General features: G+C 41.8%; 1 protein-coding gene across 1 annotated transcript in view; it reads right to left on the minus strand.

The window, feature by feature from the left end:
* Window positions 1-10,521, minus strand: part of LOC139212879 (rho guanine nucleotide exchange factor TIAM1-like) — a 53,479-nt gene extending 42,958 nt beyond the window's left edge. Inside the window, exon 1 of the mRNA XM_070843440.1 lies at window positions 10,319-10,521. The gene's annotated coding sequence lies outside the window, so the exon portion shown is untranslated. The remainder of the gene's footprint in view (window positions 1-10,318) is intronic.
* Between the last annotated feature and the right edge of the window lie 13,721 nt (window positions 10,522-24,242).

Here is a 24,242-nt window from a genome sequence, read left to right on the forward strand (position 1 = left end):
GGATCTGACAAGACACGCGCCACCTCCCCCCTCTCTCAGCTTAAACACACACATGCACATACACAAACAGCGTGCCTGGAAGCGTGAGTCCCGGCTGCTGCTTAAATCAAACATTAATTTCTTTTAACTGGTGAGAGACAAATCATAATTCCTTCCTGAAGAGTGCTTTCATTTTGAGGCCGCAGAGGAGGGCAAAGCAGGAAAATGACAGAACAAAGTGGAGTGGGAGGAAATGAGATGATTGTTATTCATTTACTATGGCCCCCGACATTTGTCATCTCATAACAGAGAAAGCGGAGAAGAAAGAGTATAAGCAAAGAATATTCACTGCCATTTTCTGTTAAAAATCACATGCCAATGAAGCGAACAGTTTAAAAACAGTTAGTTAAGTAGTTTAGCATACCATCAGCAAAATGACACATATAACAGCTTTTACATTTGAAGTCAGCGTATGTGTGGCATGGGAGGATCAAGTGGAAAAGATAAAGGCCAGTGGAATTCAGTGTCAGCCAATTCACTCCACTTTACTCCTCAAGTGTCACTAACTTCATTAAGTACGCTCCTCCGTCTTTCTAGGAGCTTACACTGTACGCTCCTTAACTCAGATTTCAGCTGACTGTCTCTGCACCACTGTGCAGTAAGGGATTACCATACTTTAAAGAAAATCCTTCAACCACAAGTCCTCCATTGAGTGTGAGGCCCGAGAGAGTCAATGAGAGAGTCAGTGTGTGTAGCTTTTGACGCTCCACTCTGGCTGCTGCTGCTGCTGAGTGCAAACTCAGCGATCAGTCAGTCCCTGTATGAATTCAAAGACAGGAAACCCCATAGATTTAAACCTCCCGTTATGATCTTTCAAGATGTATATTTTGATGTATTTACACTGGATGATCAGAGCACTCTATTCTCCTGCTTGTTCTGAGATGAAGGAGGAGATCAAGGCATGTAAGTCTAAATTAAATCCATACTGGACTTCTGTTGTTTCTATGCCACTTGACATACGCGTTTACAACCATACCGTGCCGTACAGCCTGCCGTACAGTGCAGCAGGCTGTGTGATGTATCAAAATATCAAACTATCATTTGATTTTTGTTAAATGTTAATAAAGCATCCCCTTCCTTGTTGCCATTCCTCAATCAACACTCGCTCATTCTTCCTGATGAAATGGTAATTGCGCAGACAATCGCGAACCCAGTCATCAAAACCAATCAACAGAATATTCATGTGGTGATGTGCTGCTCCAAATATGTGAGAGGCAGTAAAAGAAGTGTTGTTTAATTATCCAGGAGGAGCGGGACGAGATGTTGACTGTGCTCCAGATTCAGCTGGTAACCGTAGAAACCCTGCGGGGCAAGACGAAGCCTGGGGGAGGAGCGGCTTGGAGTGTAGGAATAAGATAGAGAAAGACGTTACAAAAGAAGAGGAGTACTGTGGAGACATGGCAGCACATTTGTATTTGTATTTGAGTTTCATTGAGACAAATTCCTCTTCTGAAATCATTGTACTATGGCTTGTTGCACCATCTTGAAAAGGTGGTGCAACCTTAAGTGAACTACTGTGGGAGTTTTTTTTTCTTGTCCACACTAAAAATCTGTATTGGTGTTTAAACATACTTCATTTTGCTACCAAATATTTTTGGTACCAAATATTATTGACACTGACATGTTCAGACACCTGCACACAAAGGTGTGAATGGTGCTAAATTGGCGGGTAAATACCTCCTATTCCGCTCTGTGCAGGCTGAATGGACAGGGAAATAACAGGGTGGATGAGTGAGCGAGAGAGAGGGATAAGAGGGTTTTAGGATAAGGTAGACTGTTTGAGGTGGGAGGTTGAGACAGGGGGATGGGATGAGAGGAGCAAGAGGGTCTGAAAAAAAAATATATAGTGGTGTTGAAATGGGGGATGAGAGGCTGTTAGAGCAGTGGGGAGCTGGTGGAATGGAGTGGTGGGCCACAGGTATAGACGGATGAATGGTGTGTGCCGAGGTGGAAGGAGACATGAGAGGTAAAGAGGTGGAGTGGTGCTGATAGGTCCTCAGGGGCTGATAGAGATAGATGTTGTGTCAGTTCAAAGTAGGGCGGATGTGAACAGGCCCGTTTCGCTGACAGTAACGATATGATTGCAGTAAGACAATCTGGTGGGAGTTATTGAAGAGGTTACTGCTCCTGTTGGTGTGTTTATTAGTGTGGGTCTGACCTGAATGTCTGTAAGAGAGATAGGATTGATGGATAGATTTCTAAGGAGAAATGGTTGTTAGGTTGTGTTTTGATGATACAATTAAGCTGTGTATGCACTAAAAATACTGAAAGTGTCCTCACCTTAAAGAAAAAAATGGTTCATTGTGGTACATGCTATATTTCTGTAGAGCAAATATTTGCACAGAAATAATGTGATTACTATGATTATCTAGATTAAGTATTTAAGGAAGTACTAGATTTAGTATAGTAGTTGTTGATAGTAGTAATAGTTTAACTGAGTTCTTTGTATATGGTTTACAGTAACCTGTCCAATTTTAGAGGATGCCATGCTGTATGTTTGCCAGGAGTAAATTGAAAGAATGACCATATAGTCGCATTCTTTCTCTGGTGTCACACTATGTGCGATAAAGTAATGCAAAGACAGTTATTAAAACACAAAGCAGCTCTTTTATCACTTTAATTAAGATTTCTGCTGAGGTCTGCAAAACCTTTGTAGTATAATCATTACCAAGGAGAGAGAGAGAGGCTTTGGCATGACCACGCAGGGACAGGTAAAGAAGGGGGGGGGGCAATGTGGAGAGGGTACTATGGGAGGAGAAAGAGAAAAGGAAATGAAAGATTAAGGCTGGAGAAGGAGTAGAAGAGGTGGGCAAAACCATGGCAGTGTAAACCAGGCACAGGTGAGCAGGTGAGTAAGCAGGTAGTGTAAAGAAAAGTTAGCGGCAGGGGAGTTGGGGTCACAGAAGTGGACTGCAAAGACAGGGGGGAGGGGGATAGTGGGAGGCGGAAGGGGAAGTTATTGTGGTGCAACAATGCACCTGAGTCAACAGCAGCGCTTGCAAACAAAGCACCCTCTTGAAGAAGAGACAGGAGACAGTTTACTGCTGTGAGGGACGGGGGTAAGAATCTGACAGACAAACAGCAGCTTAGTGTGCTGTGTCCCTGCCTGTCCGGCCAACAGAGGACACAGACCACTGATGCAATACAGAATGGGTCTGGGGTACACAAACCGTACCCATGATACACTGCTGAGGGGTTAAGATAAGAAAAGATGAATATTAAACTCTATTAAGAATAAATGAAAAAACCAAAATAAAAATGGCCGTTGGCAGACGTAGCCAATGCGCGCACTTCTAAAAGATCTATGCATACATGTTTATGTCTACTGTCCCAGTCAAATGGCCCACACAATGTACAAATCTGCATTGCATACTGTCCTTTTCACAGTATCATGTTTTTCTGTCACCAAGATAAAAACAATCCACCCTCTTGATACTTACTTCTTCATTTGTGCACCACACACACACACACACACACACACACACACACACACACAAAACAGTAAGGTGTGACAGATTCAGAGAATGAGAGTTGACCTACGCCCAGAATGTTGCATCAATGTTCTGCAAATTTCAACAAAAACAAACTGCCTCAGTAATCTTGGCACACAATAGGTCCGTTTCCCACACACACACACACACATATTAAGTTTAGGTCGAGACTAAAACAAAACTCAGTGGAGAACAGGTTTGAAGACTATTAATCTGAAAGTTTCTTGGATTGATCAATCATTCCATCAACAAAGTGCCAGAAAATCACAGAAGGTCATCTTGATTTCTTCAAGTTGCTCAATTTGTCCAAAGCTTCATCCCCGTGGATCTTTTCATTTACCCAAGCTCCTATGAATATGCTGTATGTATCAATAGACACATTTTGATATTATTCACTTTAACTTAACACACGGCGCAATATAGCCACATTAAAGTGCTCATTACATCCTGTGATGTTGTGTCAAGTTATAACCTCCAGGTTGTGATCAACATAAAGTAAATTTACATTTCAACTAAAATCAATATTTCCAGAAAGAAAACACTAATTTCCCATTTTCAAAGCAGTGTCTTCCTGCTAATTTTCAAGGTGGACATTTATTTTGCATCATAACAATGTATGTCAAACTTTAGTCACTGTAAAGGTTATAAAGGTTGACAAACCATCGTTTCGTTGAATAAGAGTCCCCTCACAATACTATCCTTGAGGATTTTAGCCAATTTTTAAATGATGTCATGCGGCAAAAACATCACTATCACTGAGACAAGGATGTCAACAACATGTCAGCAATGTGGCGTCTTTTTAGTAGATAGGGTTGGATCTAGGTCAATGGGTCTGTTTACTGGGAGTTGAGCTCTTGTGTGGACTCGAGCTGGGGGTTATTGTTTGGCCTCTGAGTGGCTACGGTGAATAGAGCCTCCCCTGTCAGTGCATTAGTGACCTGTATAAGCTCCACACGACTCTCTGACATCTGAGTGCAGGCCTGAGGGGAGAGGACAAAGGCAATCTGACCACACATATGCACACACGTTCACGTGCCTAAGAGCTAACGCACCAAAGGACATTAACAAAAACACACAGTATAACAGAAACCTTATACAGCACTCACCGCAGGGTTTTTATCCCCGAAGAAACTCAATCCAAAGAGCAAAAAAAAAAAAATCCATGCAGCCATGCCCGTAAGCCTTCATCCTTGCTTTTGTCAGTCTCCCCCCCCAAACACACAAGCACACACCCCCACATATTTACACATGCACACACTTAAAAATGCACACACAGGCTTTTGAGACCGCCTTGTACGATCCCGCTGCATCACTTCCAGGTCAACAAGCAGGAACGTGAAGTGTGACTATGTGATGAGCAGCACTGAGTCGCCGGTCAGCATTCCCTTTATGTAACTAATGTAATGTGGGGGATGAAGGAAAGCAGGGGGAGACGAGAGGACAAGAGAGACAATGGCTAAGTGGCCTGTTTCCTCTGCTTTGATTACACAGTCGCATGAATGTAAACTTGGACGGAAAAACACACTCAAAACCAGCATGCACTCACACAAAGTAGGAGGTGTAAAGATTTCCAAGTAAAGATAAAAAAAATGTAAAAAACAGAGATCCCAGGAAGGCCAAATCTCTCCAGTGCAAACAAAGCATAAAGACTATCTTTGAAGACACACTTTGCACTCCCACAGTAATTCCTCCCTTAAATCCCTACTCAGCACTTCACACCCAAATGCATTTTCATTCTCTCACTCTGAAGTCTGTAACACCAGCTTCCTGTTCAGGTAACATGTTCAATCTCCAGTCTCATCTACAAGCGTGCTTCCTTTTCCCACAAAACCCCACTTCCATGTTGACTCAGCTTCTAACACCTTTTTAAATCGCAAGTTTTCGGAATGACACAGATCGGCTTGTTTGCGCTGCACACATCCTTTGTTTGTTAATCAGTAAACACCATTATACATATTCAGCTCTTTTCTATTTTCTCCTGAATTGAGGGCACCCTTGCAAAAATATGAAGATCTAACCTTCTGTATATCAAATAAGATGTAGATGCACACATGCACACATGCACACACACACACATGCATTTAAACATCATCATTTGGCAGCCAGAGACGATGTGTGGGCTGGAACGCAACACTGATCAGAGATAATGGGCAGACATGACAGGGATGGCAATGCTGTCACACCGAAAAAGGAGGGTAGGAGGGATGACGGAGCCAGAGACAGAAAGAGGGAGACAAAGAAACTAAAAAACAAGAAAGAGAGAGAGAGAAAGGGGGGGAGCAAAGGAAGGAAGGAAGGAAGGAAGAAACTCCCAACTCATCAGCAGACACAGAACAGACAAAAGATAGGAAATGAAAGAGGGTACATGCCAGCTCATGTCAGCTCTGAGACACCCCTCCCACGTCTGGACCCCTTCACAAATTAGAGGCATCCCCTTCTGCTTCTCCCACTCCTTTTGCATCTTCTTCTTCTGCTCATCGGGGGGGTTGATGCTGAGGGGTCTGGCAAGAAATAAAAGAATGTTCTTCCCCTGATGTTGCACATTCCCCGGCTACCAACTCATGCAGCCCTGCTCAACCAGACGAGTGACATTACTGACGGACGCATAAAAGCAAACACGTCAATGTGACATAATGTTCACACTGACTCATTCAGCCTCTCTTGTCTTGCATAATTTCTCATGTTTCCAGACACACACACACACACACACTTTTATGTAAAATCCCAGCAGTTTCCAACCTATTTTAGTCGTGTTTCCTTAAAATGAAACAACATTTACTTGTAACCATCATCATCACCTGCAGCGTGGTTTAAAACCAGGTCAGCCAATGGTTTTACAGGCCTAAAGAGTTAAAGTATTAAATAATTCAAAAGATAAAAAAAAAAGCACCAACAAAAAAGTCCCCTGCTTTCATGTTCTATAAATCATCTCAGAACCCCTCAGACTTATCTTGTCACGCCTTGGGGTGGGTCCCGACCCCCAGCTTGGTAACTATTGCCTTATTCTATCAGCTACACTGTAAAGGGATTCCCCCCTACTACTGACTGCCACCGTGACAGAACCAGCGCTTTAATTAGATACACCACAGAAGCCACAGAAACCACAGAAGAGGAAAAACAATTCAGTGTCTCTCCACCCTGAGCTGTCAGTTTTGTCTTGGTTTTCCCAAAACAGACTTCAACAATATCTGTCTGCTACTGGGCTACAAGTGACAGCAGCAAAGAATTGGGAGAGTGAGAGACAGGCAGACACACACACACACACAGATAAGACAGACACACAGAGAACCCCAAAGGCACACAGTCAAACACAAACATTTAAACAGCTTGATTGCATGTGGGGAGATGGGCACTGGGGACTACATAAGCCCTGTATTTGCTGAAAAGCAGAAATAAGTGGACCACTGACGAAGAGGGATGAAGTATTTCCTTACAACGGTTTGAATATGAGAGAGGCAAGCGGGCAAAGATGAGAGAGAGAGAGAGAGAGAGAGAGAGAGAGAGAGAGAGTGAGAGATCATCCCTTTCATGTTAATTGCATCATCCCTTTATCATGCCCGCCACATGCACATCAAACTGCATCTTGTGTACTGTATCTATAATCATACAGAGAGGGTGTTCATCTGCTCTGCCACAAGGTCAGAAGAGTCTTAACCAGTGTAGAGGATGAAGGTGTGAGCTGGAGTTCCATGTTGTAATATGATGATGATGATGACGATGACGACGACGGTGAATATCGTTATTATCATTATCATTTTTTCCATTTATATAATGTATTGTTTGATGTATGGAGCTCCTAATGAGCTTCACACGGGCAGATCAAAGGATAGGTCTGATATAAATATTTCTATATTTAGTATAGATTACACTAATGCTGCAGAATATCGACCATTGTGTTTGATCTGTGACTGTGTTTGCGAGTGCATTTGTTTGATTAATGTTAAGTGTTAAGTGTATGTGAGGTAAGCTGAGGGTTACAGTAACAGTACTTGCGTTAGTGGTTACAAGGGCCTGAATGTAAGCGAATGCAATGTCCGCCTAAGGGGCAAAACGAGTGCTTTAGCGTGGGTGATTTCCATGAGGCTGCATGTGTGTAAAAGAGGACACGCCTCGTAGTATCTGCTCTATAGGTGAGCGGACTTAGCACGAGAGCGGTGTATCAATCTGGGTCAGTATAGGCACATACACACACTACAAACACACTCACACACCAACAGGGGCTCACTTAACAGAGTCCCATCCCCCTCTTCACGCTCACACACTATATTAGCTTACTGTACACAGACAGAGCACATGGTCATGTGGATGTACACACACATATTTGTCCTGAACACACACTTGTACACATCGTAAATGGACACAGATACACATATACCTGGATGAGCAGTGTGTCACAGTGTATGAGATAATGGCTTTTTTTTTTTTTTTTTTTTACAGCCCCAGGCTTTCGCAAAGTCTTTGTCAATTTGGAGAAAAAGTAAGTGTGTGCATGTGCATGTACACACACACGCGCACACACACACACACACACACACACACACACACACACACACACATACACCAGTTTTTATCTGCCACTATAAATCCTTTCACGGATCACTTCCTCAAAACACCCTGCCAATATTCAACTTCCTCATGGCAGCAACTGAAGCGGTGAATTGTAGCAAGAACGATAATGTGCAGAAAAGATAACGAGAGAGAAAGAGAGGGAGAGAGAGGGAGATAGAGGGAGAGAAAGAAAGAGAAAGAGAGAGAGAGAGAGAGAGAGAGAGAGATGACTAGTTTATAATTCTTATTCTTCTCAAAATCAAAACAAACAGCAATAGTAAAGTTCGATAACATAAAGAGCAGCATTGGTGACGAAGCCTTTTAAGAGTATTATCTATGATTTACCACAACAGTTTCACAGTTAGTACAGTACAGTAAGTAATCACGTGTTGAGCTTTCATTATCTTAGTTTTGACCCTTATCAGTCTACTGTGAAAGATCTCAGTGTAAACAGCCTTAAAGAAATCTATGCGCACATTGGTATTCTGTTGAAGTTGAAGTAGGTGACTGAATTACAGACTAGCAGCGGCTGTGTGAGATAGAGCATGTGGTCCATTAACCTTTGGGTTGGCAGTTTGATCATCAAGACATTGAACCGCAAATTACTCCTGAATGTAACCATTTAGGATTCATTAGGACTTTTTCTAATGTTTCATCAGTTTGTCAAAACCCTGTACTAAGCATGCACAGCAACATCAATCTATTCACTGTAAACACAATGATCAGTGAGTAATATTTTGTATTGTATTATAGATCATATCAAATCCTGGACTAATGAAAAAAGTGTTCTTCAAAACAAAAAAAATCTAACATTTATAATCTCACGCTATCTCATTTTTCCTTATTTCATTTGCTCTGTGCTGACTTGTCTGTTTTTTTTTTTTCTTCACTAGAGGAGAGGCATGAAAGTGAGTAAAGATACAGGATAGCAGAGACTCTATGCCCTTTGACCCCTTCTTGTGCTTTGGCAGTCTGGATACCTAAAGATGACCCTCTGCACAGCTGAGACCTCCACTACCACACACATTTGAGTGACAGATGGTAAATATATTTAAGGCATTCAGTAGGAAGCAAAAGTGCACATGTGAAGACTCTCTTTGTTTTTGTACCTCCTTTCCCTTGCAGCTTGCCCCTTATCTCTTTTCTATTATGCTCTCTCTCTCTCTCCTATTCTTTCTTTTTGGCTACTATCACTCTCTGCCAAGTCTTCAGCGCCACACTGCCTTTAACGGCTGTTCCTTCAAGAGTTTCAGTAGCTCTTAGGTCTCCCTCTTTGTCTGTCTAGTCCTTATCCTGCTCTTTAGCTGGTTCTCCCCTCCTATCCTCTATTAATATTTCCACGCACACAATGCACACACAAAGTAGGCTAATGTCTTTATCAGATCCAAATCCGTTAGAGGGTATGATCCCTCTTTCTTCATTTTGCATTCTGAACCTTTGATGGCATAACCATCAATTTTTTTTGAACCTGTGCTTTTTCCCCCCACTTCTTCAGAGTGCTGCGGCTTTCCTACAAGCTTTTGACAAGTCATAATTACAATTATGAGTACTGCTTATAAGTACTGCTTCAGTTTACTTTATCTCGAGTGATTTCACCTCTGTACTTCTTGCATAAAAGCACACAGTCAAATATGCACACTGCTACAGCATGCGTTGCTGTGTTTGCCCTTTGAGCTGTGCAGTTTGTTCAATGGCGGGGGAAATGTCAGGTGCTACCAGTCCAGAAGGCTGTTAAGGTATTTTGTTATCACCAAATTACCTCGGGTAGGAAACTAGGCAATGTCCCGGGGAGAACATTCATGATAAATCCATTCATCAGCACACACGCTGACCCATGCATGCATGGTAGCTATTTGAACTAAATGCATAAAAGGCTTTTTTCCACCACTAACCACAGTAGAATGCTGTAATAGCGAAGGACAGAAGTCACACATACACAGACACATATGTGTAAGAGAGTATGTCATCTTACAAAATATGTTAGTATACAGACATTAACGCACACATATAAATGCACAATAAAAAGCTTGTACTCTTAAAGGAAGTCAGATGCACATAATTTGGACTCCTTACTGTAACTTCAACGCATACACAGACATCAACATTGATCTAAATGGTTAACAAACATTTTAACACGCAACATGAAGCCAGTTACCTTAAACGCACAAGCAACTCTATCTCTCTGTCTCTCACAAAGCTCCCAAAAACATCCTCAAAACAAGAAATGTATCTCTTTTTACCTTTACTTAAGCTCCCAGTGTTTCCTGTGTGTGGGTTAACAGTTAATTCCCTGTTGTGGTTAAAACACAGCCAGCACGTGTCCTCTCCTGGGGCAAACAGGGGATTCCTTGCATCAGTGAGACGTCTCTCCCGGACTCCAGCGCAGCGTTTGACTCTCTGCACACATGCACATCACAGCACATACTCACACATGCTTCCTCTTGCGTGCCTAGACCAGACTGAAGGCTGAGGAGAGGGTGTGTGTGTGTGAGTGTGTGTGTGCCGGAGTCTGAGCCCGCCCTCTTTTCTCTGGTTCTCCCCTTCTCTCCCACATGCAGTCACCCTGTCCTCCTCCTTCTTCCATCTCTCATCTCCGCTCCCTCTCTCCATTTCTCGCTCCCTCTCTCTCTCTCCAATTTCACCTCCCCCGGCTTGCCAATTGACTGCCAGCATGTGTGCTGGGTCTGTGCCTCTAAGCCTTTAGATGTCCCCGTCCTCTTTTTAATTGCTGGCTCTCTGGCCTCAAGATCTACACAAAAACAAAAGACACACAGACACTGTGGACAAGCACAGGCATGCACAAACAGAATACAAATAGAGACACAAGAGCATTCGCTTACAAGTAAAATGTATAGAAGTAATATGAGTTTTTTCCCCCAAATGATCACAGTTAGTACAAACTCACACACTGAAAAAGAAGTTGGAAGGAAATTTCCAACTGGTGAGACTGAACGCGCTGGAATAGAGATGTGGTTTGAGTAGAGAGGCGAGAAAGGTGCGCAGTGAGGTGCACGGAGTACAAGGAGAATCCATCTCATTCCTTGGAAACCTTCCATGAGAGCAGCTGTAGCTCATCTTAAGCTGCTGCTTTATTCTTGCCTTTCCACCAATTTTTCCTTTACCATCTTCTTACCCACCAGGCTTTTAGTAACTGAGCCTTCGAATAGAAAGAATGAACCGTCAAGCGGTAGTTTTTCCTATCTCTACTATTTTATTCCAAGTGTCAAGAAATCACCACCTGTAGGCTTGAGATTTGACTCTGTAAAGTCTGTAGCCTGTTCCTTCACTTACAGCAGCTGGAGTCCGCTTGACTTCACAGCAATTGCTATTGATCCCAACAGTAACCCAGTTTTATGGCTAAAAAGTATCAGAACGTCCATAGAAACTACAATCAAACCACTCCTGCAGCATTACCCACCGCCCCACTGTACATTCCTATGCTCAGTATGTTTCCAGACACACAAGATGTGCCAAAATATGAGTAAATTCACAGCTTCGTAGTGTCACTAGTGTGGTTAGCTGGTTTTGTCATCAACACAAGTAAACATAGGTGCATGTGACAAAGGTAAATACAAAGAGTGTAAAGTCTGACACAAAGTCTTTACACTAAGACAAGGACTATCATGTTATGGTGAAATGTGTATTTATAGTTTTTTTTTAGTTTATTTTGCTGCCCATTATTTCACTTTTGATTTGTTTTTGGTATGTTTTGGTGAATTATACCTCCAAGAATGTATTTTCTTTTCTTGTTATTGGGGGAAATATAGTATCTATATTAGAGTACATTATAACACGCACACAGAGGCGGGAGGTGTCGAAATTCTAATCTGGGCTCAACTCTGCCAAAAAAATGGCCTCAGCACTGCAGAAAACTGTAGGAAAACTGTAGAAAATAAACTTTGTAAAGAAACTTGTTTATATATCAGTTGAGGAGGCCTTACAACATGGTTCTGTAGTGAGTTTCACAAAAAAATATATTTCAATTTTTCCAACTCAAAATATAAAAATCTGTAAATCTACATATATTAATTAGTAATTAGATAACACATGCTCACACACAATAATAATGAATTACTTTTTTGTCTCTGGTGATAACCTGTTCTGTATCCTCTGATGAAATATTCTCAGATTTCTAAGGACCATCAAATCATTTACCAAAATGTTTAGCTTGGGGATGAGGGCTTTTATGAGAAAAACAGGGACGATTACATAATAGGCTGATGATTCCCCATTGTCTCTGTCTGCTGCACTGTTAAGCTCCTGATATAACTGGTGTTTGGGATGATTTAACATTTATGGAGGCAAACATGGTGGGACAAAGGGCAGGGAAGGTAACAGATCTAGCCAACAAAAGGACCTGACACAGCCTCCACAGGGGAAAGAGAGGAGACATTCCAAGCACAAAGTCACTACCGTAAGTGCACACTGACGCACGCACACACAACACACACACATTCACAGCTATTTATCCCCAGGCAAATGATGACATTTCGGCACCTAAGTCAGACAGTGGCACTGCACTGCTTCTTGCCTATTACAATTCTTTTGCGTAAAGCGTGTGTGTACGCATGTGCACATATTCTGTCTGTCTTACTGTCTCCTAGCACCTGTCTAGTCATCAGACCTCATCCCCTTCCCAGTCTATATCCTCTCCTTTCTGTCTCCCCCGTTTGTTTCTTTCTGTGTTATCTAACAAATTAGCTAGAGAAGGTCGTGTCCCTGCTGGAAGCCGGCTGAAACAGGAAATAACCAATCCAGGAGGATGAACAGGGACTTAGACAACCAGTTCCCACACTCCTACCCAAACATAGTGTTATTGGGATTTAATGCAATTATCCAAGGAGTGGGGAGGAATTGGTTAGTAGTTGCAGGACAACTCGGAGCAATGGCCGTGATGGCATGTTGGCGCAAGCAGAATACAGAGGAGGTAATAATAACAACAGCAGGTGGAGGATGTTATGTAAGGGGAGAGGAGGGCTGGAGAAACATCAGGATGGCGGGGGTTTCTTTTTGTTTGCTTGTTTTGCTCTGTCTGCACTCATCATTTGGCGAGCAGCTTTTGTAATGTGAACAACCCCATTGCTTGTTCTCAGCTTTGCAGTCGGCAGCTAGGACAGCGAGGAGTAAATTAATACAAAAGGCCAATTCACCAGTCGCGTTTTCAGTTGAACAAACAGGCTATTCGGTAGCAGCGCTATAAGTATGGCCGGTTTTGTTCTCCTGTCTACTTGCACACCTGAGCTGGCCTTTCGGCACAATAGACTCCGCCTTTCAATCCTTATCAGGCGCTATCGTGGTGTGTCTGTGTGGGTGGGGGTGGCAATATCAGTTAAGAGCTGGAAGGATGAGATTGGTTTCCTATTCCATGCCTCCTGCCATCTCTGTTGCTAAACGTATCATATTGACATTCATGAACACGCTGTATTGGAAAATGGACAAAAAAGATATGCACATATACAAGATGCCAGTTTCCCCCACCCAACCACCCACCTTGCCAGATTTGATAAAATCATTATCATCAGCCATGCGTGTACAACTGATGAATAATGTATGTACCACTGGGCCACAATAGTACATCCCTTCAGGCCTGCTACCTTTCTCTAAGAGCCACGGTAGCTACCGGTTGCTAACTCCACTGCTTAGGGTCATATCAGCTAATCCCTGTCTAACGCTATTAGAATTTCCATTAGCATGGGACACCAATATATACAGTATGCACATGCACAGGTACGCACACAAAAGCATGCACCGAGAGCACACATACAGATACATGCGCACACTCTCGCGCAAAAAAACAAATCGGGCACGTATATAGACAGCCAGAGCTGCACTCATTAATAGTGACAACAGATGTGACTGACAGTTGTGACTGACAGACCCTCCAAGTGTAGAAAAAGCGGGGATCAGGTGTTAGAGCGCATCCCTTCATGATCAACACAAAGAAGCTATGACATGCATCAGATGTAACGCTGTGATGGACAGCTTAGGTTTGACGTGATAGGTGAGCGTCAATTATTTCAATCGCCGTGTGTAACGGGTCATACGTGGACCCAGCCTCCTTTTTGGCCCCTCGGTCCCACCGACACATTCACACACACTACTAGTGCTTTACTTAAATCTTTTAATCCTGTCAAAAAACACGACAGGCCATGTGTCGGATGTGATGCACACAGAACTGCATTGTTATGTTTCAGCGGAGCTAATGGCATCCTGAGCAGAGAATGAAGGCACACTCCCTCTGTGTGTGTTGTAATCTGAGCTTCTCTCTTCTTTGTTTTGATAGCAGGTCGGGCCACACTTGCACTTGTTTGTGCATACGAGTTCAAAGCGTTCAGCTGAAGACTACCTTCCCAAATTTCCTCCACCTGTTCTTCGACTAAAAAGGTCTCCACTGCCTCCACTTGAGCCGCCCCATCTGTGCGCTTTGTGCCTCTAGCTGCTCTGCCTCCTTGTCCCCATCTCCTGGGATCAAACTGGCAAAATTAATATTCCAACCAACGAAATAACCCGCCACGACGCATACCCTCCTGCTTGTCTAGTGCACTTACCTCGTCACTTGACATTGTTCACGAAAGTTTAACTTTGTTTTCCGCTGTTTATCTTGTCAGTAGTCGTTTATCTCGTGCATGTTTGTTTTGGTCTGAGATGCTGGTGCTCTAGTGAGACCGCCAGTGGTTCTGAATCTCCTATATAAAACCTTTAATGTTACCATTTGCTAATGAGCCAGCATATTCGTGTCCTTAGACCGCAAGGTCATGCAGCACACATCTGTGCAACATTAGCCCAGAGCTATGAGTCTAACTGATATTAAAGAGGGGGAGGTAAGTTCATTACCTGTAGTTATCAGACAGGAACATTGTAGTATACTGTTTAGTGTAGTGTGTAGAATATCGGTTTTATATGCTCTGGCAGTATAGAGACGCATGACCTCCAAGCCATTTGCATGTTGTCTAAGAAGAGCAAAATCTGAGTTGGTACATTATAAATGTGTCTAATTCTGAGCTTTGCTGTCTGATTGCCTCAGATTATGCATTGTAACAGAGAAGTGAAATCAGACGGAGAGATGAAAGTATCTAGGTCTTATTGGAGAGGTTTTAAATGAAAGGTTGAAAGACAGAAAAGGTGCAGATAATGCACAACTAATTTTACCAGGCAGCCTTACAAAGTGTTACAAGGTGGGTTTTTTTAAAGTTTAAAAACCATGTAAAGCACAAGAAGTGATGCTTTTTTGTAAAAAAAAAAAAAAAATGCATGGACATCATGGCTGAGCTGCAAAGAAAAAACCAGGAACAGACTCATCAAACTCAGTTTACACTGTTTAACTCCATACCAATGGTTGTTCATCACAAGGTTCACTTGACTCTATGCACTGATGAGAATGTAAGAATGATAAAGGTGTAACTTGTCCTGGCCTAACAGGTGCCACAAAGTGAAGAGGATACTCGTGGAGACGTCAATTAAACATGGACTCCACACGTGCACACAGCGTGGAGAAGAGGTCAATATCAGGCGATATAATTAAGATTACCTGCATGGGTTTGCCATGGGTGTGCAGGGCCTTCAAGTTTGAAAAAAAAAAAAAAAGAGTATGAGAAAAATCAGAAAACAATGCATTCATATTTGTTTGCCGAGAGTTAGATGAGAAGACTATACTCATGTCTGTAGGCTAAAAATGTAGCAAGAGCCGACAACCAGCATCCTTAGTGTAGCGACAGGATTAGAAACAGGGGTAAACAGCCTGGCTCTGTCCAGTGGTAACAGAATCCACCTACCAGCTCACTGATTAATGCACTGCATCTTGTTTCTCTCGTTTTGTCGTTTATCAATACAAAAACTGAGGTATACATATGACAAATAGCGATTCTATGTGTGTAACATTTCTTTTTGCCTCTGAGCAGTTCAGCAGGGTCTGAAGGAAGTTACTGGTCCTCACCAAGATCAAATAGAAGAATAAGCCCAACTATTTTTTTTCCTATTTTACATTCTGGAAACAGTTTCATAATCAATCCAAGACAAACGCACAAATACAAACACATGGCATCAGTGTCCCGTGTTAGTGTGACTGTTAGAATCAGTATGTAAATCCCTCATTCTCTTAGTAAATGAACGGGCTGCATTACAGTGAGCCACACTTATCCCTAAACCTGATGGACTAAAATTCACACAGCTACCTCGATCCATACTAATAAGGCACTCACTGAAAGTGGGCAGACACATTAGCAACAGTGTTCAGCCAGTAATCAGTTAGTACACTTAAGCTGTAGTTGGTACCACACACACAGTACCTGCAATACACCAGAAATCCTTCCCCTGGAGACGTCACACAGTTAAACCACACGCTCATGTACAGTATATATCTCTTTATAGCTTGTGCTGAGATAAACAGAAAGATGAATAAGCCAAGAAGCAGCGGCACAGTCAGCACCACCTCATTTCAGGATCAGCTGGGTTTAAGATAGTCGTCCTATGTGGGTTGAGATTAAGACCAAACAAAGTAACAAACAATGGATGTGTACTTCCAAAGGCAAGACGAGATGCAGATCTATCTGTAGGAGCTTTGTACTGACCCTTTCGACAACCAACAAGCCCGGGATTTTGACTAATCACTGCAGAGAACGCAACTGTATCCATGTGGTAATCTCTTAAAACATCTGTAGTTTTGGGGGAGAAAATAATTACATGTTGCAATGGTGAAGATAAAATATGTCTTTAAAACTGTTTATGCTGGCTAAACTTTAAGTCAACACCCAATAATGGCAAAGGGAAGAAATATCAGAGTAATAACAGCCCTGTTGACGCAATTTTACTGAGACAATGGAAAATATGGGATAACAAGAATTCAGTTGGCACTCTACATGTTTGGCAAGCATAATTAGCATGACAGGAAATCAGATATAATCTGCAAGACATATCTATCCTATCCTATACATGTTGAGTAAACGCTCTGTATCATACTCGACTATCAATGTAAACAGGGAGCAGCGTTAATTAGGGTGCTGCATTCACAGATGATTATCTGGGATATAAGCACTAGGGAGGGGTGGGAACAGTCATTACGTCCCTTTTGTTTTCATGCTGGCTTACGTCAGCTCTCGCACTCGCATGTGTAAATACATTAAAAAAGGAATGGCAGCAAAGGAATAAAATGTGTGTGTTTGAGGGATGGGGGACAGAATAGGATGCGAAGGAGTCTTGGGGGGGGTACGAGTGAGAGACAGATAGGCTGTAGCAGTGCTCAGTTGGCTGCACACACACCACACAGCATCCTGACCTTGTCACAAACTCATAAGCGCAAACTGCACAGTCCATTTCATTACTCACACAGCCTAGTAACCTGGCCTCTCTGGAGACAGAAAAGCGTGCATACATATACACACACACACACACACACACACCCTACTCGTATTCGTTAATAAAGCCCGCTCAAACCCTTACAAGGCTGCAGCCACACACATCAAAAGACTTGACTGCTCATCAGAGACTCTTAGACAAGGATGAAAATCTATTCTGACAACGCATCCTGGAAAAACTACTGGCCTTAAGCTTGGATATCATTCGTAAGAAGTAAATCACAAAGACACCAAGTCTTGGCTCTGCAGCAATATTGGAAAACTTAGCTACTCCGGTCCTAATACAAACTGCTAGTTACACATGTTTCCGTACGAAGACGAGTTTCTTTCATTTTATTACTAATGTAGATACTGATTTGTTACGATTTCAAGGCCGTTTGGAATAAGCCCAGAAGTGAATCTAAAAAAAACATCAGCACTGATATAATTAGAAGTAAATGAGATTTGCTCTATCTCCATGATGCTTTTGACTTATTAAACAGGAATTTAACTCAAAGCCACAAAGCTTACACTTAAGTTGTTGAGACATTCGAATCTGATCCGACCGTTCCGACATCGGCGTCCACGGAGCCACATTATGTGTCATAACAGGGTGTTGTCTTGCAGTGTGTTAATCTTAAGTCAGCCAAGACACACAGATTTCTAACCACACAATTGGATGGATGGTGAATGGTGATCCTTTAACTTTAACTTTCATTACAAATGCTAGCATGCTAACACGCTAAACTAAGATGGCTAACATGGTAAACATTATAGCTGCTTAACTTTACCATGTTAGTCATTGTCATTGTGAGCATGTCATCATCTTAACACGCTAACATTAGCGTTTAACTCAAAGCGCCGCTGCGCCTAAGTAGGCTACGGCTTCACAGAGCCGCCGGCGTGGTTGTAGGCTCTTATATGGATTAAAGATTTTCTTATTCTCACTCTCTTACTTCCTCCCTTTCATTCATACACGCCAAGCACACACATGCATTCTCATGCGCTTCCTGCTCATTTAAGAAATCTGTGTATGTCGGATGTTTCCAGGTCAAGCAGCAGAGACAGAATTAGACCTTTTTTTGTCCGCCAGTTGTGCTTGTCTGATTACATCATTCACTGTGTGTCTATGTGTGTAACACACAGCCATCTCAAATTTATGTCATCCAACCCCATTCAGTAGTGCTCGGGTGTTCACACACAGAATAGGACACTGTAAAACATAGTATTAAAGGCTAAAACAAAGAGAATTATTAACAAGGTAACTAAAGTCTTATTTATTCATGCTAGGTTAAAAACTATCACACTTTTTTTTGTATTTTTGTTATATGAATACTCTGATAACAATGAACGCTATGAAAAATAACATTGTTAAATACTTTTCCTCGAGCTTTGATTCGTCAGTTCAACATTTTGAACCATCTACATAACACAAAGCAGACAGTTAAAATATACAACAGCTGCATCCCGGTATTGAAGTTGTCAGACAGAGCTGTAACATCACAGCTTTTAACACAACCGCCGCCGCATCTCCCGAGTTTCAGCCACTTCAGCTGAAAGTTGACAGCACCAGCAAAAAGGGAGGGAGGGAGGGGAAAATGGGAGTTGAGGTTAAGAGGTTGAGTGTGGGAAAAGGAGGGGAGGAGCGGGAAGGGGGGATTAAAGCATCAGAAGGTGTAGCGTTCCTCTGAAAGATGACGGGCTGATGCCTGCTCCCACAGGACCGACTGGAGGAGTAATCCCACCAAGTGGAGGAGTTTAACGGTTACCACCCACTGAGACAGATGCACAGAGACAGAGACAAGACACACTCACACACACACACACACACACACACACACACACACACACATATATACAAACGTGCATTTCCACAAACAGCCCCATCCAGGTATGCAACATATAAACAGAAAATACAAAGCTGTGATTATGGTGACTTGTGCAGAAATATAGCCCCAAAATAAGATTAATAACAAAAGACACACTTGCATGCTTGCATGCACACACACACTAGTAGCCCCTAAACTCTGGAACAGGTTGCCTCTGTATGTCAGGCACATTTTTATTCCTTGGCTTTTAATTAAATATGAAATCCTTTATTCTTCCTGTTGTTTTATTATTCTTTTGTCCTTTTGTTTAACTTACTGTGTGTTATCTTATGGTTTTTGCTATTCTGACAGCACTTTGTGTCGACTGCTGTTGTTTTCAAATGTGCTTTATAATTAACGTGGGATTGGATTGGATCATATGTTAGTGAGCTATGCAAAAATATTGGGAAATGCATGGGGTAATGATTTTGTAAGATGTTTAGCAAGTCCTTGAGCATTGAAGAACATGGACTGCACAAAAATGCAAAAAAAATGTAAAAATGGTAAAATCCTTCAGACTGCAGGAGGAGGAGGATATTGTGCAGTGGGGTGTCAATTGTCCTCACCTGACACCCCACTGCACCCTCCGAGTCTGAAGCTTTTTGTGAACATCAGCAAAGCCAAGCAGCATTGTGCCCTGCTATGAAAAACCAGGACAGAGTGTTTTGCTGTTCTCCCATGTCTGCGGCAGATTTGGCCTGGTGTGACCCTGCTAACACATCAGTGCTCTGGTAGGTTTATGCAGTGCTAGCTGGCAAGCTCAAATAATTAGACGCACAAACAGCCAAAAAGAGGCAGACAACAGGAGGCAGAGAGGGATTGGATTCTGGTGAGGCGGTGAGATGCTGCCAAGCTAGTGAAGGGTTTTAGTTCAGTGAACCCCACAGAGCCTCAGGACAACACACACTTCGTCTGGCCATGTGACATCTAACAGACGAGAATTGCCATATTGGACCCTGAATAAGTCATACTTTTGTCAAAAAAATGTCTTACACTATCGCCCTAATTAATGAGAAGTACCCAGACACATATTATACAGTCATTGTGTAAATATCCTAACAATAACTGAATGATGAATTGATTTACTGGGACTCTTGTAGATTCATTAAATTTTTGATTGCTCTTTTGATTAAATGTTTAAAGTACAAATTTCTTGTGTTTCCTGAGGTAAATGATCAGTATTGTTGGATCTGGCATGTAAATTAGTGGATTTAGTGAATTGACTTTCACTTAGTGGATTTAATTGTAGGACACTTACGTCTCAATGATTACTTATTATATAACTATATTATTATATTATCATATTACTATTATCATCATAAATAAGGAGGATCTCGACACACACACACACACACACACACACACAGGTATCCATGGCTCTGGGTCATTTGCAAAGAATAGACGTGACCTTAAAGTGGGTGAGGTGAAGCGGAAGAAAAGCTGTTCCCCATCTCATCAAACACAAACTGTTTGTTCCTGGTGTTTAGGGTATACTTTTTGGTAGGTTTCCTGAATGAGTGACAAACTGCCCTCCTGATAACCTCTTCCCTTATTGTTGTATTCGACTGATTCAACTGAAAGTTTGAACCACAAGCGAAGCATGAAAGCTAAACTAGTTGGAAAATGCCGCTTAATTCATCACTTTCATTTCATCATCTCACTTATGTCCTCACTGTGTTGGTACACAACTATTTAGTGGACTAAACACAAATCCAGTAAAGGTTCGAGCTAGTGGAATGACGGAAGTGACTACAAATAAGAAAATGCTTAGATTCCATAAACGAGACTTAGGTTAGGTGTTATGTGTTGTAAAAACAAAGGAAGGAAAGGAAGCTGGATCCACAAAAGAACCGACTATCTGTCATTATAGTTACATTATGCTTCATGCCAAGTATTACCAGCTAAAGAACAACATGACTATAGGAAACACAGCAGGAAATAGAAGCAATATTTGCTTAGTCACAGATTTGGCAAAAGGTTCAGTGTAACGCTAACATAGTCGGTAAATTGGAACTGTATGGAGCTGTTTCAGCAGGGGTTACAACCACAGACTATATGAATATATAATGAAGTGGACTTCTGGGTCTGGAGAGCAAAGCCGAAGCACCTTAAACCTGTATTCTTTCTAATGGCCAGCAGGGGGGCGACTCTTCACAAAGAAGTCCAATTGTGTGGAAGTCTATGAGAAAATGAGCCTACTTCTCATTAGGTTTATTACCTCGGTGAACATTTTCCTCACGGGTTTATGATCTCAATCGCTAGTTTTAAGTCTTCTTCAATATAGCATGATGTCCATTTTGTAATGAGGGTCCCATTTAGAGTCAAATAAACAACAAAGCAGCGTATGATTTAGGGCAGAACTACCTTGTGATTAACCCGTCAGAAGCGGTCTTCATGGATTAAACATAACTTCTGGCTCAGAAAAAGCCAAATAATAAAGCCAAACTGACTCCGCGTCATGGTAGCTGCGTCCGCTTCTTACATACAGTCTATAGTCACAAAGTACTCGCTCTCACTCTTCTCTCTGTTATCACAGGTGCTGCTCTCTCACCTCCTCCAGCAACACTACTCTAATTAAAACAGATAAATTGCTATCCGGGGCTAACAAGACCGAGGGCACCACATGTAATTAATATGATAACTCTTAACGGCAGTAAATGCACATTTTCATTCAAAGACACACACATACGGTATAGGACCAACTGTGAATAATGGTGAACAGCATCTATGGGAGAACAACAAGGAGGAGGAGGAATCCATTAGGCCTGCAGCCAGCTTACATGTTGAAGATGATTATACAAAATTACACAGAAGAAGAACAGAATGCGTGCAACTGTTTGTGTGGGAAAGTGGGATAAGTTTGGCCAATGCACACGTTTATATTAGTAATAAAGCTAAATAATAAAGCTTGGTTCACAGTGCAGCTCGAGTGCCTTGTTCAGGAGCACTTAGCTCTGCATTGTCCCCCACCAGTACATAGATTACTTTTATGCCTTTATGGTTCAAAAATGGAAAAGGGCTGGAAAGCCTCTGAAGGAAGAGATCCAGGCTACAGAGAAGGGCAATTTACCAATTTCTTGCTTTTAAGAGATTGGCTACATCATGCTGTGTCCACTCTACTGTTTCCCATGATTGCAAAATTATTCTTAGGTGTTGAACTGTTGGGATAACACAAAAAATGTGAATATGACACCCTGCGTTCTACTTTTAACTTGTTTACAACAGATCCAGATGAGAAAATGGGCAGCACATGCAGCCCTCATCTTCTTCGGCCAGTTCAGATACCCTGAACATATTACTTTCCAATGTCTTTTCACAAGTAGATGAATAATTAAGCAAAATATGGGGTAAAGTGTGTAATTTTGGGCTGGGTAATTCAAAAGTATGCAAAATATGCGCATATTAGCACAGTAATTTCCTCCTTCATCTCAAAGAGCGTGGGGGTCAGAGCACAGACTATCTGTAATGGACAGAAAGGAGTGTGAAAGAAAAGAGAGAAAATCGGAAAATTGGACTACAGAGTGGGAGAGAGGACAGTCTGTGAGGGAAGTATTAATATTCCTGCTAGTGTAGCCGTGCACAATGTGGAATTTCTATTCTCTGTGAGATGAAGAGGAGCATCAGCGGCCCTCCTCTCCCTCTTTCATTGCCTCCTTCTCCCTGTTCTCCTGTTTTCTTTTTCGGCCCTTCCCCCATGACAAGAGACGGTGCGTATAGTGGTCTTCACTCTGCTGGGAACCGCGGGACACTTCACACCTGAGCAGCACATCTCACACACCCATATGAGAGTCTTAAATTGAAAACTCACAAACATACACGCATGCACATAAGTGCACTGCAGCAGCTCTCAAGAGAGAAAATAATCACAAAGGCATGAAATCTGAATGGTGTGTCTATACAGAGAGGTCACCTTGCAGACAAAAATAGGCGCAAACATACTTGTGTAAGTGTAAGTAAATACCGATCTGTCCTGCCGGTTGAATGATCAGATCCCAGAACAGACTGTACAGTTTCTATGAACTGGGACACACCCTTTTCCTACTCGCTATCCGCCTTATACTTTAAGATGACAGCTGGTTTCTTCTCTTTATCTTGTTCACTACTTCCTCTCTCTCTGTAACTACCTGATAAATATTTGCTTTGATAACATTCGAATGGAGAGTGGATTTACATAATGGAATCCAGAGTCTGTCCGCAGGGGAAAAAATCTGCATGAACGGACTCTGGGGAACAAAAGGGGGTGGGGGAGATGAGAGAGGAGGTAATTCAAAACACAGATCATTTGTGTAAACAATCTGTAAGAATCATATAGGTTATAAAATGTGCAAATGATATATATGTAGATGTACACCGATACATGTGTAGTATTTGTCACATTATTACAGTTACTTTCATATAGATGTCATAAATACTACTATGTGTTCAGGTTTTGAATATAGTAGTTTGTACATTTAAATGTTGTTGTTTTTTTATAGCTGCTAATGATTGATAATGATTCATTATCCGTTAATCTATAGATTATTATTATTTTGATAATGTTGGTCTGCCACTTTCACTCCAGAGTGAAATATCTCCACATCTATTGTTCGGATTGCCATGAAATTTTGTACAGACATTCGTGGTTCCCAAGGGTGAATCCCGGGGAGTTTTTTTTTGATCTAGTAACTTTTCCTCTAGCTCCACCATGAGGTGTGCATTTGTGGTTTTGAAGTTTTGAAATGTGTCAAGATTTGAACAATTCATTGGTAATTAACTGACTATTAATTTTAACAATTTGCTTAAAAAGCTCAAGTTTCAATACTTGACAAAACATACAACATAGGTATGTGGTAGCGAACTAGCATTTACAAAGCTTATAACAAAGCGTGTAAAATCTCTATGAAAATGACACTAAAAAAGACAAAATACACAAATACATGCACATATTCATGTTCAAAGTGCATTAATTGTACACTTTGAAACATGTA

The sequence above is a fragment of the Pempheris klunzingeri genome, chromosome 14 (assembly GCF_042242105.1).
Source record: "Pempheris klunzingeri isolate RE-2024b chromosome 14, fPemKlu1.hap1, whole genome shotgun sequence".
NCBI lineage: Eukaryota > Metazoa > Chordata > Actinopteri > Acropomatiformes > Pempheridae > Pempheris > Pempheris klunzingeri.